This window comes from Balearica regulorum, chromosome 2 (assembly GCF_011004875.1).
Source record: "Balearica regulorum gibbericeps isolate bBalReg1 chromosome 2, bBalReg1.pri, whole genome shotgun sequence".
Taxonomy (NCBI): Eukaryota; Metazoa; Chordata; class Aves; order Gruiformes; family Gruidae; genus Balearica; species Balearica regulorum.
Window position 1 is genome coordinate 4,224,444 of NC_046185.1, and position 23,404 is coordinate 4,247,847.

At 48.2% G+C, this 23,404-nt stretch overlaps 1 long non-coding RNA gene across 1 annotated transcript in view; it reads right to left on the bottom strand.

The window, feature by feature from the left end:
* LOC142600292 (uncharacterized) overlaps positions 1-23,404 on the bottom strand; it is a 429,271-nt gene that overhangs the window by 9,276 nt on the left and 396,591 nt on the right. The window lies entirely within an intron of this gene.

Genomic DNA, 23,404 nt, shown 5'->3' on the forward strand with positions numbered 1-23,404 from the left:
GGTTGAAATTCAGCCCAGCATAAAGTCACTAGGATGATTTAAGACCCATATTTAAAAGGTATGTGAGGGTAAGGATGCCGGAAAATTCTGTCCACAATGGTGTGTAAATGTTTTAGATTACACTGTACCAATTAAGCAACACAAATACAAAAAAATTATCCTAGGAAAACAGTAAAACCTGCAGCATGAACAGCAGTAACTGTTGTTACTGCTCCTATGTCTCCTCACTCACATGCCTATTGCCCCTCCAGCTGGAAGGCTACTATGAATTCATCGAGTCTAGTGAATAGTTTTTCCTGGCACTCACTGGTTATTCCCACTCAGAATGGCAGGCTTTATGGCTGGTCCACACTGGGGCATCCTAGAGTACTCTGCTTCCCTGGGGTGTGACCATGGGACAGCCATCTCCATTTCACAGGAACACAACATAACCAATGCCTCAAACTGCCTCTTGTAACTGAGTTTGCAAGAGTTTGCCTCTTGCACCACGTATATGTTTCCCCTAACCTGTTTCCCTGACCAATCCAATGGTAATAAAAATTGAACAGTCAACATCACTGCAATACAGGGACCTATCCAGAGATGAGTATAGCTGTCCCTAGGAGCACTGGGTGTCCCAGTTCCTGTTGCAGGCAGTGGAGTCCATGGAGAGTGATTCAGCTCATGGAAGCAGAGACATCCCAGCTGAGTGACCCTGACCTTCATGTTGCCTGGTGTCCAGGGATATAACAGAAGCCCAGACACCACCTGCACACGGAGACACTTTAAAAAGTGCCTTCCAGCTCAGGGGGCTGGGTACCCAGAGAACAACCAGTTTTGCTATTAAAGACTAAGGCAAAGAAGGCATAAAGTACTTCAGCCTTTTCCTCATCCTTTGTCACTATGTTTCCCCTCACATCCAATAAAGGATGGAGATTCTCCTTAGCCCTCCTTTTGTTGCTAATGTATTTGTAGAAACATTTTTTGTTGTCTTTAACAGCAGTAGCCAGGGCTGAGCTACTGGGCTTTGGCCCTTCTAATTTTCTCCCTGCATAGACTAATGACATCTTTGTAGTCCCCCTGAGTTGCCCCTTCCTTCCAAAGGCCATAAACACTCCTTTTTTTCCTGAGTTCCAGCCAAAGCTCTCTGTTCAGCCAAGCCAGTCGTCTTCCCCACTGGCCAGTCTTTCAGTACATGACAGCGTGCTCCTGTGCCTTTAAGATTTCCTTCTTGAAGAATGTTCCTTTGAAGAGGATTTTCCTTCCAAGAGGTTGTGATGAGAACCACCAACACTGTGGCAGTATCCCATGGGATGTAAGACTGTTGTCCTGGTTGTTGTTTCCCATTCTAGACATGGCCATGAACGTGGTGAGCCTTCCCAGGGCCCAGCCGTACTGTGTTTTCCTTCTGCCTCATGTATTTCCTTATTCATCTGAAATCCCTGACGTAGGCACCTAACAGCCAATGCCACCTTCTTGGCAGCTCTCTGTTAAATGATGCATCAGCGCACATGGATTAGGCTCTGACTTCTCAGCCAGGCTGGCGACTTCACGTTTCTGCCACCATTTTCCACCGGCCCTTCATTTGGAGAAAATATTTTATGCCTCAAAGGTCTGCACTTCCCTGCAAACCCCCAAAACTCATGCCCATCAACCCACAACACACTCTCAGACCTTTCCACGCCATCTAAGCCGTTTGTAATGAAAATGTGTGTCAGGTATACAGAGCTGTTAACAGTACTGTCTTTTGCCAAGAGTACTTCAGAGAAACAGGAGCAAAAGTGCAGGCTCAGTGCATAGCTTATTTTAGTTTCTTTGTTCCAACAAGCTACAGCTTCACACCTCCCTTTCCTTTGCTATCATCAACAGTGTTTTTGCCATATACAGAAATGTCTTAACATCTTTCTCAGTGCAGTCGCTCATTTGAGCTCAGTATAAAATCTCTAAGATTATTTGCTTAGATTTTTAAGTTCCTAAACAGGGTCTCAGTTGAAGCTCTGTCTTTCTACTGTAAACTAAACTTGTAGTAGTCTGAATTCCCTTTTCTGTCAGTGTATTATTCGCTCCCCATAAAAGCCACCTGAGACTGGATAATTGTCTTTATTTGGTAATGTCTATTGCCTTATCCAGAGCTTTCAGTGGTCCTTCTTTATTTTATAATCTCCAAAGCAGAGTCTGGTCCCCTATCAAGGACACAGTCTCCAAAAATTGGAAAGAGGCTAAACTATTCACAAAGTATCCTATTTTTTCAGTGACTTTTTTTGCTCTCTGTTTAATCCATATTGTTTACACATCTTGCTTTTCCTCAGGGTGCAGCACTTGCTGAACTCTGTCCTATTTCAAAAGTCACTCATTTCTGCTCAGGGCACAAAGCTGAAAATCAGAACCAAAAACTCAGCTGTCATCAGAAATCCTTTCCAAAATGGCACAGTTTAAGTCAGCACCTTCCACCTGCCAGTTCTCATTGCTGCTGAAGCTTCCCTCAGTTCCAGTGTTTCTGGAGATTGAGTTGAAGTCTCTCACTCCTCAGTCTGCACCATGCCTCTGCTCAGGGTATCTCCTTGGGTTGCCTCTTAGTGATCACCTACAGGGATTGCAATAGTCTTGTTCCTACCCCAACCTGTCCTTTCTCTGATGAGAACAGCCACACGTGGCATTATGGGGAAGCCTCCAAGGGCACTGTAAGTAACTCCATGCATCATTAAATATATGCAGAGACTGCCAAGCTAAAGTACATACTAGTCAGCTTTTGCAGGGCAGTCTTTTATGCAGAATATTTAAAGATTTAGATGTCAAATTCCCAATGATTTCAAACAAAATCAGGCACTTAACAGCCTCTGAGGATCTGGCTCATTACTCAGAGGCTGAAATAGTAATAGGAATGGGCATTCCATATCATACTACCACCACCACCACCAAGTCTGCAGTAGACAGAATACAGCATGCCCTAAAGAGCTTAACAGTAGTAAAGAGCTCTGTAAAAAGCCCTGATCTTTCAGGGGAATTACAGCATTCATTCCTCTTAGAATCATAGAATCATTTGGGTTGACCCTTAAGATCATCAAGCCAACCAACATTCTTTGATGTGATGTGGTTCTCTTGTGTGTCTAAAATCCTATAAAGCGAATTAGAAATATTGTCTTCTACCAGCTGCCCCAAGGCTAGCAAAAAAGGATCATGAAAAATCTCACATGTATTTCTTGGAATCTCAGCCATTCTTGTGACAAGAGATCTCTGCTAACCATGAGCTCGCCTGCTTGAGTCACAACACACAGATGTCTGTAGTCTTTTGGCATGCCAGGGGATGGGTATCCAGGAATAAAATTTAGTCTTTTTTTCTTCCTGCTGTGTGTCTCACCTGTGTTGCATCCAGCACAGCCCATGTTTCAAAGCACTTCTGTCTTTGCAAGGCATTTCCTACTACAGTCCAGAAACCTGTAATGAAGCAGCCCTCAGTCATACTGCAAACATAGCTGGGCACAGGAAAGCTGAAAATCTCCAATTTTGCACCAGAAAAGCAGCCCCTGACTCCACACATGGGGTTATCTGCCAGACTATCTTCCTCCTGGGCTCTGAGCAAGCTCTGTCCTCCCTCCACAACTGCCTTGATAACTGCAAAGAGGAAACGCCACATCTTTGTGCAAGGACAATTTCTTCCTTCCTTGTCCTTCTGGGTTTTGCTGTCCCTCAGATATGTGCACAAGAGTCTCATTAGTCAGCCTAATCAGCATTAATAAGTACTGTTAGCAGGTGTAGGCTGGACTTGCAGAAAGGCTGAGGAAAGTGGAATTGCCCATGTTAGGGCTATCAGCACAGGTCACCTGCATTAGCACTGAAGAAACATGGGCCTGCCACCCTGCCTGTTCTGTACCTGTTGGTACCTGTCTCCTTCCAGCTGTAAGGGCAGGAGTGGCTCTGGGCAAGGATTTGGGACAAGAAGGCATGTCTGATCCCCACAGCTGCTCTGGGGCAGTGGAAGATGAGGAAGAAATTCCAGAGGAAACAGAGCCCCAGACAAAGTAATAACAGAGGAAGGAAAGGAGAGGGAGCCAATGGGTTAAACAACAAGTGGAGCTCCATGGAGGGGAGGGCTGGTGAGAACAAGGATGAGGAAGCTAATACAGGGCAAAGTGGCCAGGGAACACAGGGACCTGATATCCAGCAAAGGATGACAAAGAAAAACAAGTGAAGGCTTGGCTTGCTTTTCCCCTTCTGGGCTTCATTAGTCCCAAAACAGAAGCTCTGGGGAGGATTCCAGCGCTTGGATCAGAGCTGGAAGACTCCCATTTTAGGAAGAAAAAGCCTAAAAGCAGAGCACTTTATCCCCTTCCCATGGTGAGGCCCAGGAAAGGGACAAGAGTGATCTCCCAACATCCATCTGAGCTTTCGTGGTCTTGTGGTAGAAGACAGAAAGGTCTCCTGTGTGTTGCGAAAGAGGAAGAGGGCCTTCATCCCTCCACCCTTGGTAAGAGGGTGCATGGGGTGCAGGAGGGGATCTGGTGTGGTGTGCGTGCTCATGAGCTAGTAGCAGTATCCATTGTGTATGTTGGCTACGTGATGAGCAGGATTGTCATGGGAAGTGCTGGGTGATGCTTATGCTAGATGGTGCCACCTGAAATCTCACATCACAGCACATGTTCCATGCTTTGCAGGGCATCCCAGGCAGACTGAGAGATTGCAGCATGCCCCCAAGCACAAGAAATGATTATTTCACTGCAGTATTTCAGTGCTTTGTGGTAGGTACTGTTCAGCTTTTGGGACCTAACAGGGATGCAGGGAGGAATATCAACTGCAATACTCACCTACTTCCAGTCTCTCTGATCCCTTCTTTTCCTCATGTCTCCAGTCTGCTCTATTCCCATTCCCTTTGCTGCAAAACCCTGTCCCTGTATATTCCCAGGTGTCCAGGCCTTATCTGAAGAGAAGTCCCAAAGGCTCAGGTCCTGCCATCCTGAGGTTTTTTGCCATCACACCGTGTGTAGTCACAAGTCAGCTGTTCTCTGAGATCTGCAAGCTGATGTTTTCCTCTGCCGACTGTTGGCTGTCCATTTAATCCGCTACACAACAGTCCCATACCAAACTGAGAAGAGGACATTGGACCAGCAGAGTCCTTTACCCTGGGCGTAGAACTAGCTTTGCTTAGACCCGGCTCCTTCCCTCCTGTATACCCAGCAGATGTTGCAAAAAACACCAAAACTTCCCTGGCAGAGATGTGAGACTTTTTAACTGTTTTTATAATCTGCCAGTGCTGGCAGTATATCAGGGTCTTCGCTCATTAAACTATCCTTCTGCATGGTGCTTGACCGTAGCATCAGAGATCAGGTTAATTTAGGTATGGGTTTGAGTTCTAACACAAGTGATTTTGCTTTTCTTTCATGGCTGTATGTAGAGGTAACAGCCCAACTCAGGACTAAGTTTCTCCTTTCCAGCTGCCCATGCAACAAAAAAGAGTCTGTCAGATGAAATAAAGCTGAGTTTACATGTAGGAGAAAGTCTTGTTCACCTCATGGCAATCTCACAGATTCACAGATTCAAAGAATCACAGAATGGTAGGGGTTGGAAGGGGCCTCTGGAGATCATCCAGTCCAACCCCCCTGCTAGAGCAGGATCACCTAGAGCAGGTTGCACAGGATGGCGTCCAGGCGGGTTTTGAATCTCTCCAGAGAAGGAGACTCCACAGCCTCTCTGGGCAGCCTGTCCCAGTGCTCAGTCACCCTCAAAGTGAAGAAGTTTTTCCTCATATTGAGATGGAACTTCCTGTGTTCCAGTTTGTGCCCTTTGCCCCTTGTCCTGTCACTGAGCACCACTGTAAAGTCTGTCCCCATCCTCTTGACACTTCACCCTTTAGATATTTATAAGCACTGATGAGATCCCTTCTCAGTCTTCTCTTCTCCAGGCTAAACAGACCCAGCTGTCTCAGTCTTTCGTCATATGAGAGATGCTCCAGTCCCCTCGTCCCCTGTTAGGTCCTCCCCATCAACCTCGTAGCCCTCCGCTGGACTCTGTCCAGTAGTTCCCTGTCTTTCTTGAACGGGGGAGCCAGAACTAGACACAATATTCCAGATGTGGCTTCACCAGGGCAGAGCAGATGGATAGTGAAAGCTCACAGAGGGAAGCTTCTGCCATCCCAACGAGAAGGTAAGCAGCCCTCTCTCAGCTCCATTCCCCTTCTTATATTTGCCTTAATAAATCCAAGTCTTCATACTGGGAAGGCTAGACTGCTGTCCATTACCTGTCAACACCAGGCCACAGAAAAGCAAAGGTAAATATTTACCATATATGTTTAATTTAAGGTCCATTAATAGCAGGAAATTATACAACTGGCAACCCTTGCTGGTCTGCTTTCTTCATGGACTTGACAATATAAGGCCATCTTGGCAACAGCCCACCAAAAAAATGAAATGTGCTTAGGACCACAAGGAGAGATGAAACAAAGGGATAACATGTACAAGCATGTCCCCCATCACTCTTGATGTTCTGTCCTTTTGACTCAGTTTGAGCTGGACAAAGAAATCTCTTTACCTGCCTCCTTCCAGCCCCACCACTTACTCAGTCCAGCTCTCTCAGGTAATGCATCTGACTTGCAGCTGCTGTAAAAGGGCTGAATGGGACGTGAAACATTGATTTTCCTTAGGCATTCTCCTCTTGACTACAAGATGTGATTGAGTAGGTGTGGTACAGCATGTAAGGCCTCTTGTAAGGAGGAAAAGGTGTCACTTCAGAAGAGCTTTCTGGAGACCTGACTTGAAGCTGTTCATTGAAAGATAAATGTGGGTAGAGGTCAGAATGGGCTGCAATGCCATGCCTCAGTGGGCAAATATGATCCAGGGTGATCACATCAGTCATGGAGGGAAGTATATTTGGCACCAGCTGACTCTCAGACAGCCATGTAAAGATGAACAATGCTCCATGAATGTGTAGATCTGCCAGAAGAGGTTTTTTTATTTTGTCAAAATATCAATCTAGAGCTCTGATTCAAACATATCTCCTTCTCCAATCATGTCATCTTTGCTCTTCTCAGTAGGAAGAGCAATGAGCAAGCACTAGTCTGAGCTCCAGCCCCAGAAGAGGTATTCTTGGGGCTGCCCTGATGGCCTTGCCTCTCTCCCTTGTGGGAGACCCGTTGACTTCTCTTTCATCCCTCAGTGGACCCTAACAGGACTTTCCTGACATGATCTTAAAGCAGCCAAACAAAATTCCCTCTATGTGGTTCAAGCATTCAGGAATCAAAATAACAGCCAAGATTTTACTCAGACCAGCTTTACTTCCATCTCCTCTAAAAGAGGCCTCTAAAATAGTCCTAGAAGTGCTTGTTTGTCTCTACAGATGGAGAAAATTGGAGACTGCTGCAGGTCAGTCAAACAGATTACACTAAGAGACTTGCCCAGGGGAAGTCCATCAGAGTAGGGCATGGCATGAAAGCCTTGGGCCAGAGCCCAGCCATTGGCTCATCCTTCCTTTGATCCCACAGGCAGCATCTCTCCAGCCAGAGAAGGACCCCTATAAATTCATTCATGAAGCTCATTAGACAGGAGTCTAGACCAAAGCGCAGTATCCAACTCCTTGACATCTCTCCAGCTCAGAGACTGCCCAAATCCTGGCTTCCCGGGGCAGGCCTCTCTTGATTGATATTATTTAGAGTTGGAAATGCCGTCCTGCCAGCATCGCTTGGAAAACACGACGGTGCTCAAGACGCCGGTTCAGACGGACTTCTCTGCACAGCTGCCCATTCGCAGTGCATGTGGTGGGAATCTGTTGATAGGTTCTTGACAGAAGTTATGGCTTGTTTATCTGGTAGCTTTACTTTGTGCCTCCTACCCAACCCGGAAACCCTTCCTCTTCTAACCTCTTGGCCTGCTATTATATACAGACTAGTCTACACGATAATTTTGGTAACCATGCTTCATCTTATGACAAACACTGCATAGAGCAAACAGATTGGTATTGTCATAATTAAAGCAAACTATTGGATGGTTTATCTATACAATCCTAACAGTTCTGCCACTGCTAACGCTTTACCTGGCCTGCAGAGGTTTCAGCAAGCTGCTGCAGGGTATATTAACCCATGCAATATCAAACCCGGCACAACAACCCTGCTGCCTCCCAAGACTGGAAGGACTTGGAAGCCAGCAGGACTTCTTTCTAAGGTTACTGCATGCCTAACAGATGAGAAAGCTTCACCCAGTCATCCCAGCATCAACCCATTTAAACTGGAGCCCCTTTCTCAGAAAAGCCTGTAGTTTTGCTCTAAAATCTCTTTGAGGTTTAGAGAAGATAAAGCACCTTCTTTGTCTTCGCAGTGTTACGTTCCAAGCCACAGATATGTGCTCTAACAGATTACTACACCCCCTCGATGCCAGATTTTTTTTCTCCCAGCAAAGGTATTTGTAAACAACACTCCATTCCTGCACTTGGAAAAAAATTAAATTACTCTGTCTCTTCCTATGAGGCATGTTTCCAGGGTCAGACTTTCTGGTGGTTATTTGCTGAGCTTCTTCAGATGTTTCAGCTGCCTTTTTCAGGTAGAGGCATCAGAGAAAGATGAGGATGGGGGACAGAGGGGTGTTAGTCTGTCAATTGATTTAATGTAGATTAAACCCCTTCTTTACACTGGGGCAGATGGAGGGTGATACAGATGGACTGAGGGACACAGCTGATGCTTAAGGACCATGGGACCATGGTGCTTCTCTACCCAGAGCTCCAGATCTGCCAGCGCCAATGTGTATCTATCCGTAACATTTTTTACTTCCTTTCAGCCTCTACACTACCTGGCCAGACCTGCTTAGAAAAGCCCACATATTCTGCACTTGGCAGCCATGTGTGTGGCTCTTCCAAGCCCACAAGGATTGGAGAAGCAGCGGGGAGGGGTGGTCATGGTGTGTGTTCTCTGCACGTCGTCTCTACAGCTGCCATGTTTAATACCAGCACCAGCAGCTGCCAGTACGAAGGGATGCGGATGTGCTATTTGCAACTTAACATTCACGATCAATAGAGCAGCTGCTTGTCCTGCAAGCTCCTGGGGGGACAAGAAAAATCAATTGGTTCTGCTAAGAGTATCCTGGAGGCAGCAATGCTGAACGAGGGAATAGGAGAGTCCAAAGGGAGAGCTGCACGGAACAGAGTAGGACACTGGCACACTGACATAGGTGTGCAGAGCCACACGGAGCAAGTATGGGTGGCAATGCAGAGTGTACATTTCCAGTTACAACTGTGTGATGGAAAAACGGGGGAAAAGGGAGCCTGACAGAGACAGCTGCAGGCAGGGAAGTCCTTTTGTCTGTGGCAGGCAGCAGGAGCCTGCGGGCTGTTGAATACACCAACAAATTCCTGCTATGTGATGCAAATCACAGATCACCTAAAGCCCAATCCACCACTCACTAGCAGCCAGGGCGGATTTCAGTGGAGGATTTTGGATCTGTTCTGGGCTATTCCTGGAAGTCTTTCTACTTGCAGCTCCAGCAGTGTGGTGCAGTCGGTGACTTTGCAAGTAAAAGCACTCTTGACTCCCTGCCCTGGGGTCTGAGAGAGCTGAGTACCCGTCTGAACATCCAAGGACCCAGTACTCTGAGAAACAGTGAAAATAAATAAATGCACCATAAATCCAAAAGGGACAAGTAGGTGCAATGATTTGTGAAAGCGTGCGTGCATGCGAAGAGAGAAAGAAACACTTCAGTGTGGCTGGGGAGAGGACTTGCAGGCCCCTACTACAATGGTATAAACCCTGAGGATAGGGGACAAGAGAGAGAGACAGGTACAGCAGCGAGTTGTGGGGTGAAAGCAAGAGGGAAACTGAGGCACAATCTCTGCATGCAGTTTCTAGTGAGAGGTGTCAGGAGTTTATCTACACCACATCCAAGGGGTCTGTGGACTTTCCCTTTCCCATGAGCCATGTTTATGGTGGGAAAGCAGCCAGAAGCGTGAGCATGACCAGTGGACACGAGCAGTTGAAAAACACAAGAAAACTTTTGGGGCTTTAGTTGTTTAATGCAAGCCCAAAGGGGCAGGGGATCCCTTCATGCTGTCTCCAGTCCTCAAGGACACAATTTCCTTCCCACTCATGGCAAGGTGCAATTTTTTTCCCCCACGATCTGCAAAAAAAAGGTCACAGATTAAATATGTTTTAATGACTCTCCAGGGGGGCGTCTTTGCCCAGCTAGCAGTGCGTAAAATTACAGGAAACAGCCTGCCTGAGGTCTTTCCAGCAACTGGAGAAAAGACAAAGCTGCTGCAAAGCAGGAGTAAATATCCTACCTACTCTTTTTAGACTTGGGCCTCATCCTAGGAAGTAGCTCATCCCTTTTTGCCTGCAGCAGGAACAGAGGACACTCAGCACCAGGCAGGACTGGCATTACACCTGTACTGGGTGCTACACCAGAACAGGCCTCCCATTTGCCGTGGGCCCCTCCATTTTTCCAGGCTTTCACAGCTCTTCCCAGCTGGAACACATATGATATATAACATATTAATTATAATTAACATATACAGTTAATTTTTCCTGAGCAATTCATCAGCCCAGATCCCTCCCTTCAAAGAGCAACGCTGCCAGCAGAAGTGTGGGAGTAAGGAATTGCTCAAACAGTTGCTATTTTCTGGCTTGTTCCTGTAAGCCAAAGTGAGACTGTCACTTGTGCCACCAGGATGTGCCCCCTTTGTACCCTAAGAGGTACAGAGGTTGGGCTGTGCCTGGTCCCAGAGCAGTCAGCACTGAATGTGGAGTAGGATTTTGACCCAGGTTTCACATTTAAAAACCCCATATATCTGTGTGGGGAAGGGGACTGGGCCATGGCCGACACATGGTGAGATGAAGGGCCCAAGCTGGGCAGGCAGGTCATGGCTAAGTGCTTGATTTTATTTTTGCACTTCACTCCCAGTTGTCCCAGTCTGTCTGATTCCTCACAAGCTTTGCTCTGCCTTTATCCTTATGTTACAGTTGTTCTCCCTTCTCCTCTCATCCACCCTTACTCACACCAGTGCACACAGAGTCACTGAACTAGAATCCAACTCTTCCTGCACAGAGGTGGGATCATCAAGCTGGGCTACTCCAGCAACCCCAAGGTTGCTCTGCACCGACAAGTTCAATGTCATGTCGGCTGTCATCAGCCTCCTACAGAGCAACTGGCCGGGAATCCCCGGCCTTGGCTTCCTTCCCGCAGCAGCATCTGGCGTGCCAGCAGCCGCAGGGGGACCATCACAGGAGTTGTCCCCCGGCGTTCCCTTCCCAGGCTTTCTGGAGCAGCTCAGAACAGCTCCACGCCAACTTTGCTATGTTTAAGTAACTTTCCCAAGGCCACCTAGGACACGTTGCTCGGTCCAGGTGGCTGGTATCCTTGCGGTGCAGGAATTTTTCCATTTTCCCGCGTCTTTTCCCTTCCCACGGGAACAGAATGCCTGGATGATGAGACGCTGCATGGTATTCTTCGCTCACATGAGCAGTACTGGTTACATATACTGTTTAGGAAAATTTTATAAACATATACAGCAGGTTTAAGGGGGGGGTGGTTTATTTATTTCAGTTAAACACTTGTGGATAACAAAAATGCCAAACTTCTTGAAAAACAGCAGTAAATGAGCAGATTTAAACCAGATCAAGGAATCAATTTTTTTTTTTCCTTGGAATCTCTTTTTTAGTTTTGTAAACTGGCACAGGGTGGGAAGAAGGAGGTTTGCTGAATTTCCCCAAGTGATTTCACTGACCCACTGTTACCTCTGCATTGCACTGATGCAAGGCAGGGAGGATCTGCTTGCACCATCCTTTTCTACAGCTTTTTCGGATACTCTGCAGCAGAATGATTTCAGCAAAGTCCATGGCAGTGGTTTAAGAAGTCTGACGCTGCCAGCCAAGTAGTGACCAAACCAACCACTGCCCTCTGCTGAACACAACCCGAAATCCCTATGGAGCTCCCAAGGGTATGGAAAATTATGGTTGGAATCTCATTTTGCTAGGAGGATGAGGAAAACTCAAACTCCTCCCTATCTTAGATCATTAATCTCTCCTTCAGGTCAGCTGCCAAAGTCCTATATTTTGTGGCTTCCATGTCACATCCCTGCTACACCATTGCATCTCTACAGTATATCTAAATATACATTGCTACACAAGGCTGCTGTTTCGTACTAAGCACTGAGCACACTTTGTGTTTACATCTGGCTAGTTCACCAGCCACCTTGGTTAAGGCTTTTGGCAAATGTGTAAGAAGACGACGACAGTTTCTCATGAGAATTATCAGAGGAGCACATCCACATAGGCAAAGACATGGGGAATGTATTACATTTGAAGAGAATCACCCACAGAAACAGATTTCTAAGGGACCTTGTGGAATCTCTATCACAAGAAAACAAGCCTGGGTGCCCTCCCGAAAGGCACACCAACATCCAGGAGGTGAAGTCTCTCAGCCCTCTTTGGGTGAAGGCCAGACTAAGTAATTACACCCCTCCTTCAACTTCAGAATATTAATTGCTCTCTTGACTAACACAGTTTGGGCTCAGTTTCCCTCACTGGGAGAGCCTGAGGAGCCCTGAGGGTTACCTCATGCACACCTTGGTGTGCTGGACCCCATGGAGATTCTTGGTGGGGTCTCCTGGCCCTGAGCTCCAGCTCTCTGCTGACAACAGACAAAGTAGCTTGTGTGTGGCCCAGGACCGTAAGGATTTCCTGTCCCCCTCAGACCCTGTTGTACACCTGTCCCCAAATCTCTGAGGGTCAGCCACCAAATGCCCCCCAGCGTAGTCCCTGCTTCTGGTCCTCTGGCCCTGGAGTTTCACCCCCGCCAGATGGCTGGAGATGGTCTCCTGTGCTGCTTTTAGCTGCAGACAAATAAAAAACTGTGTCAGAGCTCACGACAAAGCATCTTTAGGGCAGCACCTGGGGATGGAATTGATGTTCACCCTTGTCTAGCAGGAGGGCAGTGGCATGTGTCCCCCCCAGCCCTCCTCAGCACCCCTGTCAGGACTCCAAACACGGGTTGGACTGTTCTCCCTCCTCATTCTCCTCAGCCTTTGCCCGAGCTGCGAGCTCAGATCTGATTTCTGGGTCTCACTGGGTCGAAGGTGTAACGCGGGCGGCCGCCCTGTGCCCGGCGGCAGCGGGGAAGGCTGAGGGGAGAAGGGAGAGGGGAGAGGAGCCGCCCGCCATGGCCACCCTGCGCATCGCGGGCCGCCGCTAGATGGCGCTCCGGGAAAGGCCGACGGCCGCCATGGCGGGGGGAGCTCAGCGCCCCCACAGTGACGGGACCCTCGGCCCCTCTGTGGCGAGGCTCAGACACTGTCCCCTCAGAGGCTGGACCTCCGCTCCCTGCCCTTCATCACAGGACCCAGGGTGCTGGAGCTTTTCAGGCACTGCTCCAACTGCCTGCGTTCCGGAGCAGGGCCCAGACAAGGTGTTGACTGCCGTGGGCAAGGGGAAGATCACTGAGACCACGGCCGTAGTAAGGGACTTGGGCTCAGCAATGGAGAAACCCCACAGATTGCTTCAGGCACCCTCTGCTTCCTTCAGTCAGTGAAATGAGGAAAGGGGATGTGCTCCTCTCTTTCACTGACCTTTGCACACAACATTTGGCCCCATCCACTCAGTCACTCTAGGCACTGAACTGCTCAAATGCTCCCAAAGCCAGTGGCAGCCAGGCCTGGGACAAGGTCACGGCTGGAAATTGTCTTTGGATGATGCTGTGCAGGGGCAGCTCCTCCAGCTAAGGGTGTCAGATGGAAAGGATGTTGGCCTGCTACAGACCCTGCTCGTCTTTGGGTGGTGCTGGCATCTTTACAAGAAGGGTTTCCCTGTTCTTGTCTTGGGATGCTGTTGCAGAGATGACCCTTGGATAGTCCTGGGATAACCTCTCCCACTACAAGTCCTTCCTCTCAACACTGTAGCCCTGGTTCTGTCTAAAGGACCCCTTTCATCCTGTAGTTACACTGCCTGTGTCCTGACATGCCAGCCAGGCTGTACTCACTGTCCCAGACACACCTGGTTAGAGCTGCTGTAATGGTCTGCAACTCATCCACCCCAGGGACAACTGGTCCAAGCCCAGGCCTCCAAAAGAACTGCAGCTAGTATCCAGCCTGGGTGCACTGCTGTATCCAGAACCTGGAAATGCTCTCAGTCAGTAATATCACATATAGCATGTATGGGAACGCTTCAGCTCCAGTACAAACCTGCACAGTTACACACTGCACTAGATTCCAACAGTTTCCCATCTGAAACTGTGTTTTATTTGTCATCTTCTCGAATTGCTAGTAAATCAGAGGGGGAAAAAGGCTATGACTTATCCCTTCCATTCTCAAACACAAAGTGCTCCTGGTTAGGCAATGCCTGCATCAGGAATTTCCTTTGGATTACCAAGTCACTACGGAAGGAAAAGGTCCTGATGGAAATAATAAGTCACCACACATCAGTCTTGTGAACCCCTTACTTTGGACTGCAGAGCTCCAGATCAGACCACCATGGTCACCTTTATGCATTTTCCCCAGACATTAGCTGCATGTCTGAAAGAGCCCAAGAAGCCCTGTTTAGAGTCTTGCTCAACCACTGCTCTCCATATGCATCCCAAGCAGTTCGCAGTCAAGGAGAAACCTGAAATACAAAGGAATTAAAAGCCTCCAAGGAGGCAATGTGCCATTGCAAAAAGACAGGAGACAGCAAATGTGTTGCCAAGGTCATGGATCCATGTCAAATGATGTCACCCACCCCCTCTGCATTACAGAGGAGGAAGGACCCAGCCCAGTTCCTCTCTGACGTTAGATCTGACTCTGGGATAAACTTCGGGTGTGTGGATGAGATGGGCACTTGAAACATTTCTTTCTCCTTCTAAAAGCACAAGTGGAGTGCTTGCTGCCCCACCTCCTCCAACAGGCTAGTTTTAACTTGGGCCAGTCCAGCGCTAACAGGGAAGGGAGAGAAAAAAGCCCCCAGAATAAATCAAACCCAAAGCCAAGTTCTGCATCAAGGAGAAAAGGTTTCCTTCCTCCTAGTAGAAACCCTGAAACATGGGAATAATTCAACACAGTCAAAGCAGCATGTAGCAAACTGAGAATAGCAATGATCATCCCCTTCCAATGCCCTCTTGAGGACATCAACTAATCCCACACCCTCATCCAGGCTTTTTTCACCTCTGCCTACAGGATGTCACCTCTCCTGTGTAGTCCTTTCGTCAACTTTACCTGTGACATGCTGAAACAGTTTTGATGCTTGCCTTTGGAAAGGTTTCCTAAAATATCTGAGGCTTAGAAATATTATTCTCCTTCCCAAGCTGAAGATGCCCACATCCAGTCTATTCCCATTTGATCCTCCATTAGTACCATCTTCAAACATAAATACCTTTTTTGCCCCAATTTATTTAACATAACTACTTCTTTGGCCCCCAAAGTTCTCTTGCTTTGCTTACAAAAAACATCTTTCAGCCTTAGTTGACAAAGTGATCCATATGCTTTTCTCACAAAATACATCCCTCCTTTCTCAGATCATCCAAAGAATAGGCCGAACTCCCTGAGACTGTGCAGCACTCTGGGGACTGGCTTGCAAGCCACAGTGCTTAGTTCCTCCTTGGTTTTACTGAGGCACAGAAACTTTAATGGCTCAAAATGCAGCAAGGGAGCCAATATTTCTATTATCTTGCTTCTATCCCTGATTGCACATACCTCTCTCCATGACACATAGCCCGTTGCAAGACCATGAGACATCCATATGCTGGGAACATTTTTTGACGTTCCTTTCCTAATCCATTTGAACCCTAACAATTTGACAGGTCAGGCAGACCTAACAAGTTTTGCTACCAGTTGGTGGAGCAGAACAGAATAGCTCATCCCCCTTTAAGTAGGACCCAAAGGACTAGGAGGCCATCGCAGCCTCCAGCCCTGTGAAATGCACAATTCGGTGGGCCACTCATGGAGACAATTGCCAGTAATCCTGGAGCCTTCCCTCTAATTCACACTCACGTGGACAGGGCATGTAACCTGCCTGTGACTCATCTCATTCTCGGGCAAACTGCCACAAAGGAAGAACATTCAAAATGGCCCACAATGACTCTCTGCTGCATCGCTCCAAATAAAACAGGAGAAGGAGCGGCAGCTGCAGAGCCTCTTTCAAAACAGAGCCACGATGAAACAGTGACACAGCAATTCACACAAGCCCAAAACAGAGCAAGGCTCTGACATAAGCAGCCTCTTTTACAACCCAACCTACAGAGGCAGGGAGCTCACCTGGCTCGTGATTTAATCTGTTTCTGAGTGACAAGTCAATGCAGAAAAATGTGGTGATGTATCACATGATGCACAGCAGACAGATAACCCCTGCAGCTGCCCTTTGCCCCCTTTTCCCTTTTAGCAAAGTGGTGTTGTATCCCAGGTGTCACTGCTGTTTCAGAGGCAGGGGGTCCCCAGCCTTGTAGATGAAATGTGGACTCCATGGAGGAAGCGCAGTAAGTGGCTAGATCTGGCTGACTATCCATACAGAGAAATGATCCCACCTTGGCACTGTTGTCCATCAGGGCTCTGTGGCTCCTTATACCCTCTACTCTAAAACAGAATCATAGAATCATAGAATGGTTTGGGTTGGAAGGGACTTCAAAGATTCATCTAGTTCCAACCCTCCTGCCATGGGCAGGGACACCCTCCACTAGACCACGTTGCCCAAAGCCCCATCCAGCCTGGCCTTGAACACTTCCAGGGATGGGACATCCACAGCTTCTCTGGGTGTGTTGGGTTTGTGTGGCAAGGTTTTGGTAGCGGGTGGGGGCATGGGCTATAGGGGTGGCTCCTGTGAGGAGCTTCTAGAAGCTTCCACAGTGTCTGATAGAGCCAATGCCAGCCAGCCCCAAGATGGGCCCGCCCCTGGCCAAGGCCAAGCCAATCAGTGCCTCTGTGATAACATATTTAAGGAGAGAAGTTTTTTTTACAGTGGGAGGGGGAAGTGCGGAGATGTAACACCAAGGTCAGTGCAGAAGGAGGGGCGAGGAGGAGGTGCTCCAGACACCGGAGCAGAGATACCCCTGCAGCCCGTGGTGAAAACCATGGCGAAGCAGGCTGTTCCCCTGCAGCCCGTGCAGGAAGGATGAGGGGGTGTAGAGATTCCACCTGCAGCCCGTGGAGGACCCCACGCCGGAGCAGGTGGAGGTACCCGAGGGAGGCTGTGGCCCGTGGGAAGCCCGGGCTGAAACAAGTCCCTGGCCAGACCGGCAGACCTGTGGAGAGGGGAGCCCACGCCAGGGCAGGTTTTGGTGGCAGGACTTGTGACCCCGTGGGAGACCCATGCTGCAACAGTTTTCTCCTAAAGGTCTGCACCCCATGGAAGAGACCACGCCGGAGCAGTTCGGGAAGGACTGTAGCCCGTGGGAGAGACTCCATTTTGGAGCAGGGGAGCGATGAGAGAAGTCCTCTCCCCGAGGACAACGAAGCAGCAGAAACAACGTGGGCTGCACTGACCGCAACTGCCACCCCCCCCCCCCATCCCCCCCCCTGCCGCTGAGGGGGGAGGAGGTTTGAAGCAGGGAATGAAGTTGAGCCCGGGAAGGAATCTCTGAAAACCCCAGCAGGAAGGATTAACCTGGCTAGTATCTGTAGGGTGCTATCTACATCCTAGCTGGAGATGATTTCAAAATAAGCATTCACAGTATCTACTACATTTGCTAACACAGGATCTACCTAATCCTCTTCACAGTCACGCCCATCTGGTGAGCTGAGCCTAACCCTTTCGATTTCAGTTGATACCAAAGCCATTGCATGGGAGAGCAGAGCAACATGCGGGGCAGAGCAAATACAGCTACACCCATCCAGGGAGAGGAGCTAGCACAAGCTGGCAGGAGCAGAGTGAATCAGGCACGGATGTTAGGTAGACAGGGTGTCCCCCTGAGGCCATGCGTTTGTTGGCAAGTCTCAGGCTATGGTGGTTGAAAAGAGGAGAGTGCTAACACCTCAGTCAGCAATAGCGTAGGACATCCTAGCTCAGACTTTATTTGAAACTCTTAGCCCATCATTTGTACACACAGAAATGGGGTGGGAGGGGATCCTCCTTCAGTCACAGAGGAAGCAACACCACCCAAGTCAACCTCACCAGCAGAGGATGACCCCAGCCAAAGACAAGGAAGAGGAATAGACACTAGTGGATTTTGTGAAGAGGTCCAACTGCATCCCAAATAATCTTGCTTGCTGACAGTACAGAAAAGCTTGGCTGCGTTGCATGTAGATCACTACCAAAACAGAGAACATGATGGATGTCTTGAGGAGGACTATCAAGCATGTGAAGGGAAGCTCACAGTAAGATGAAAGGAGTTACTGTATTTTTCTGTGTAAATTCTACCTCTGCTTGTACGTATAGATCAGATTTCCCATGGATTGGAAACTTTGCATTCTCAGGAACATCCAAGCTGATCTGTATCTCCATAAAAGCCTAGTCTTCATTAAACCAAGCAAGTGCTTCCTTCATTTGAAGGAAGCCTTTGTGCACTCAAGACACTAACTTCTCCAAAATCCCCCCAGTTGAGGCAATTTGCTTGGAGAGTTCACCCTTCTGCTGCAATACAGGCAGCCATTGTGTTTCAGCTGACATTCTGGTTCTGGGAGAAGGTTCAAGTCTGCCCAAGGTTATAACCAATAAGTGAAATTAGCAGTGGCTTCATCTCAGTTAACCTCAAATTGCCTATGTCTACACAGACGCGCCTTGAAGCAATTGAACTCAAGCTTTCCCTTGGCACTGGATCAAGCACCATGAATTTGCATTTGAGTTTTAGCTCACACTTCACATAAACTTTATCCAGACAGCAAGCATATATGAGCATTTACAATCAGCTTTCCTTCCTTCCTTCTTCCTATTTCCACAGCAAATTGCTGAGGAGTGTTTCTGACAGCCTTTCAAAGCACAAATTGTCAAAATATATAGGTACAGTATTTATAGACTATTACGGCTATAGGAATAAAAATAAGAGTCTGCTACTTTGCTGCAAAGCTCAGATTCAATCTACATTGGATGGTGCTGTTTGCAAGCCCCTCCATGCACAGCACAAGACCTTATCTCTGTGTAGAGATTGTATTCACATGCGGCACAGGTCACTATAGGTGAAGTTACAGTACTTGCAAATTGTCCCCTTCGCCCTCGCCATTCCCAGCATTTTGAGGCACAGAGGTCACTAAGGCTGGGTTCCTGGATCTAGCTTCAGTCACTGAGTTCCATTGCCTTCCCCACTAGGAGAAACAGGCAAATGGAAAAATCAGTGGTGCTCTGAAGAACCTGGGAGTTTGGCTCATTGCAACCGAGAGCAGGGCAGGAGCTGGCGATGCAGTGTGTTTATACAAACTTTGCACCTGGGTTTTTCCCACATTGCACCATGATGTTGAGGAGAGCCTGATGACCCATGTGGACTGCTATATCAGATCTCAAACAATGAAATTTTCAAAGGCCTTGACTTTTGTGCAGATCAACACAAGCCATTTTAAGGTACTTTATGGTGCTTGAGAGTGAAGTGGGCTCTATGTGGAGCATAGCCATTGTATGAGGAGGTACAAGCCCCACTCTACATTGCACAGCTTGACTCAGTAGCAGGTCCATAGAGACAGCTAGGACTAGCCAAAGCACAGAATAATTCATGCTCTATGCTACAAAGGATGCAGGTCTGCTGAAGCTCACTAGATCACTAGAGTTTGCTCTGTGGACTCTACCCTCATTAAGGCAAAACCAGGTCTCCTCTAAGTGCTTGTTTCCAGTGCTAAAGACCATAATTTAAATCTTTGCCATTGTTGTCACTGTGGCTCTTACTAGTGTGTATTAGCAGCATCCCTTCTCAGGGGAAACGGGGATTGGAGTGAGAACCCACCCAGCAGGTCATCCATCCTTGTGCTCATTACATGATTCTGATGAGGCCTTTTATATTCCACAGGCCATGAACCATCCTGTTATCATGATCCATAAAGCAGCTTGATCCAGCAACATAAACACTGGCCTGACAGTGTTTCTGGCATTGGATGCATTGGGGAGGGCAGATCATGCGAAGAAATGAATTAATGGTTAATGTTCAGAGGGGTTTTTTTTGTAAATAGCAATGTCAGCAACTCTTTATTCTTGCAAAATATAGCTATGGGTATATCATGGCCAAATGTCTTCTACAGTGCCCTAAAACTGGCAACAAAACTTTGATGAGATGTATAGATGTCCACATGTAAGAAAACACACGCGTAAAATCACAGAGCCATAGAATGAGAGAATGGCTTGGGTTGGAAGGGACCTTAAAGAGCATCTAGCTCCAACCCCCCTGCCATGGGCATGGACACCTTCCACTACACCAGGCTGCCCAAAGCCCCATCCAATCTGGCCGGGAACACTTCCAGGGATGGGACATCCACAACTTCTCTGGACAACCTGTTCCAGTGCCTCACCACCCTCACAGTCAAGAACTTCTTCCTAATATCTAATTGAAATCTACACTCCTCCAGTTTAAACCCATTACCCCTCGTCCTATCACTCTGTGCCCTTGTAAACAGTCCCTCTGCAGATTTCTTGTAGGCCCCCTTCAGGTACTGGAAGGCTGCTATAACGTCTGTCCGGAGGGGATTGTCAACCTGGTCTAGTAGACCGGGTCCATCTGTTTCTTCCAGTGTGGCTGCCCACAACTGGAAGGAGAGAGAAAAAAATAACCTGTGCACCAGATTTCCTCAGCAACCGTCCCAAGGCCCTGAAGTCTATTTTGATTGCCCTTGGACTACACATTGTGGCTTCATCGCCACCCACATGGAAGAGCAGTAATGGGTAGCAGTCCTAGGGCCATACCAGGCTAGGAAGTTTCCTAGTGATGTCCTTAACCCAGGCCCCAGGGTTCCTTAAGAGGAGGGTCTGTCCAGCAAAGCAGACCCTCCATACCCCTCAAAAGGGAGTCGTGTACAACTATAGCCCACCTTTTCTTCCTTGTGGAGGTGGTCGTGATGCAGAGGATAGGTCTTTCTGACCTTGGCAACACCTCTGGTGTAGATGGACCATCATCCACGTCATCCATTGACTGGCCTTCCACATCCAGAGCCTCATACCTGTTGTACAGAGGCACCTGGGAGGGCAAGGAGGGGGTTCGCCTGCCTGGACTTGCCTCCATTCACTCCTTTCCTTTAAGTTGCTGCCTTCATCCTGGCAGGGGGAGGATACAGGGTCCCCTTGATCTTGGGTTTTGTCTCATGGCTGTCCCTGTTTCTGTCTCAGGGAAGGCAGAGCATGGCTCCACTGGTCTATCTCTTTCTCAGCCTCCCTGATGCTCCTTAACCTTTCTACTTCCTCTCGTAGCTCTGCCACCAGGCTGAGCAGATCGTCCCCCTGGTCACAGCTCACACAGCCCTTCTCACTACTGCCAGCCATTCCCAGTGACAGGTCTGGCACTCCCTGCAGCCTGGGGCCTGGGTGGCTGCGTGTTTTCCTGGCAGCTCTCTCTGGGTTGCCACATCCGTTCTGACAAGCGCAGAGAACAGAGCTTTCTGCCAGGTGGATACCATAGCTAAGCTCCTTCTGAGAGGGTGATGACCACCAATGGAACTCCCCTCTTGAGCTGGTAGGGTGACCAGGCTTTTCCCGTGCGCCCTCCCACACAAACTGCCACCCCATGCTCTGGTTGCTTACACTCCCCAGGCGTCTTTTTATAGGTGTGGGGGTGGCCGTGGTTGCTCTGGCAGCACCCAGGCCTGGTCAGTGCCTCCTGCCAGAGCTGCCGGCTCCTGGCAGGTCTCTCCATTCCCCCAGCATCTCCCTTCCTCAGGAAACCCCCTGTGCACTGAGATCTGCCGCTCTGCTGCAGGCCAGGACAGGTTGGTCCCGGAGCAGCTCCCCTAGGCGACATAATGCAGCCAGAGACAGACACATTCCCTGTGCCTTCCCGTATCTCCAGGACTTTGCTTTGTTGTTTTACTGAACACATTGTGCTTCACCTCACAAAGCTCTGCAGAAGGACAGCCTTGCTATCACTGCTGATATGTTACAAAACCTCAAAAAGTGACAAGGTTGCTTGGTTTCTGGGTAGAGGAAATCAGAGACATGCCAAAAGTGGAAGGTTGCCTACATGGGGAAGAAGTTCTGCTGAGAGATATTAACCATCATTGTCTTCTTACAGGGATAACACCCATTGTGCAAATCGGAGATGTCCATAAAAGTCATACAACCTGAACGATGGCTGGTGGAGGCGGTAGGAATCTGGCTTAGAGGAGAGCACAGGCTGAGCTGTAGCAGATGTCTGCTCAGACACCAGCCAGGCAAAATCCTGTTTTATCTCTCCCCTTATAAAACAGCAGTCAGATCCACCTCAAGATCTTACAATGTTTGTGAAATACTGTGGGGTCTTGGCAAAAGAGACAGCAAGATGCCTGGGATTTGCTTACCTGGTCCACGCATCTGGTAGTTCAACCAGGAGAAGCCAGGGTTGTTGTTTTTCAAGTGCACGAGGCCTGAAATCCTGTTCCCTTCATCATTTCTGTTTCTTCAGCACTTTGGAAAAATCCTCCTCTGTGCTGATTCTCATTTCCATCTAAGTCTCGACTCTTGGATCCAGGTGCTGTGAATCAGGTACTGTCAAGGAATAACAATCTGTCTTGTTAAAATGACAATGGGTCCCTTGCTTTTAAAACAAGACTCATTGCTATTGATATATTTGACAAAAATGACATTACTGCCTGCTGGTCCCATCCCCCTTTAATCTGTCCCCTTTCCCACTGTCCTTCTGGACACACAGACATTTGCAGATTGTAATGCTGCTTTCCCATCTCCTGGTAAACTCTCCCACAGACAGTTACCCACATATATCATTACAAAGTATGGTTTTGCCTTTTTCTTTTCAAAAGAACCTGGAACAATTTCTACATCCATCATTGCTGCTAAATTTCAGACCATCTTCCTCAGCTGTCTCTAGAGACCAGAGACTGCCACCAGCCCAGGCCTGTTGTTTCAAAGATGATTTCACAGCAGGGACAAAACAGAAGGACAGAAGAAAAGGACACACTCATAGAAACTTCCAGAGACTCCTTTCTCTAATCTTCCCAAACCACAGCACTTATGACTAGCGTAAGAGTCAGGCAGAGGCATCTGGAAGACATCTGTGTCTCCAAGCCTTTTGGAAGCCCTCTGCAACATCTCCGCCTGCTCGAGCTCTCCCATCGCACCTTGGCCAGGTTACTCAGCACAGGGAAAATGTAGATTTTGTGCCATTTCTCATATAGGCTGCCTGTTTTACCCCTACAAAACCAGCTGAAATAATATCTGTAGGGTTTAAACCCCTGGTGCTACACTTCATGGAAACTCTGAGCCAGAGTCTGGCATGGTATAAATGGGTATAGCACCACCAAAGTTGTTTAAGCTGCTGTAAATCAGGAAGGATCTGGATCCTTTACCTCTGGTGCATCCTTGCATATGTTGTGACTTAATAAGCAATAGCTAATAATAACACTTAGTGTCCCAGCCTGAGTGCTGTGTGGAATATCAAAG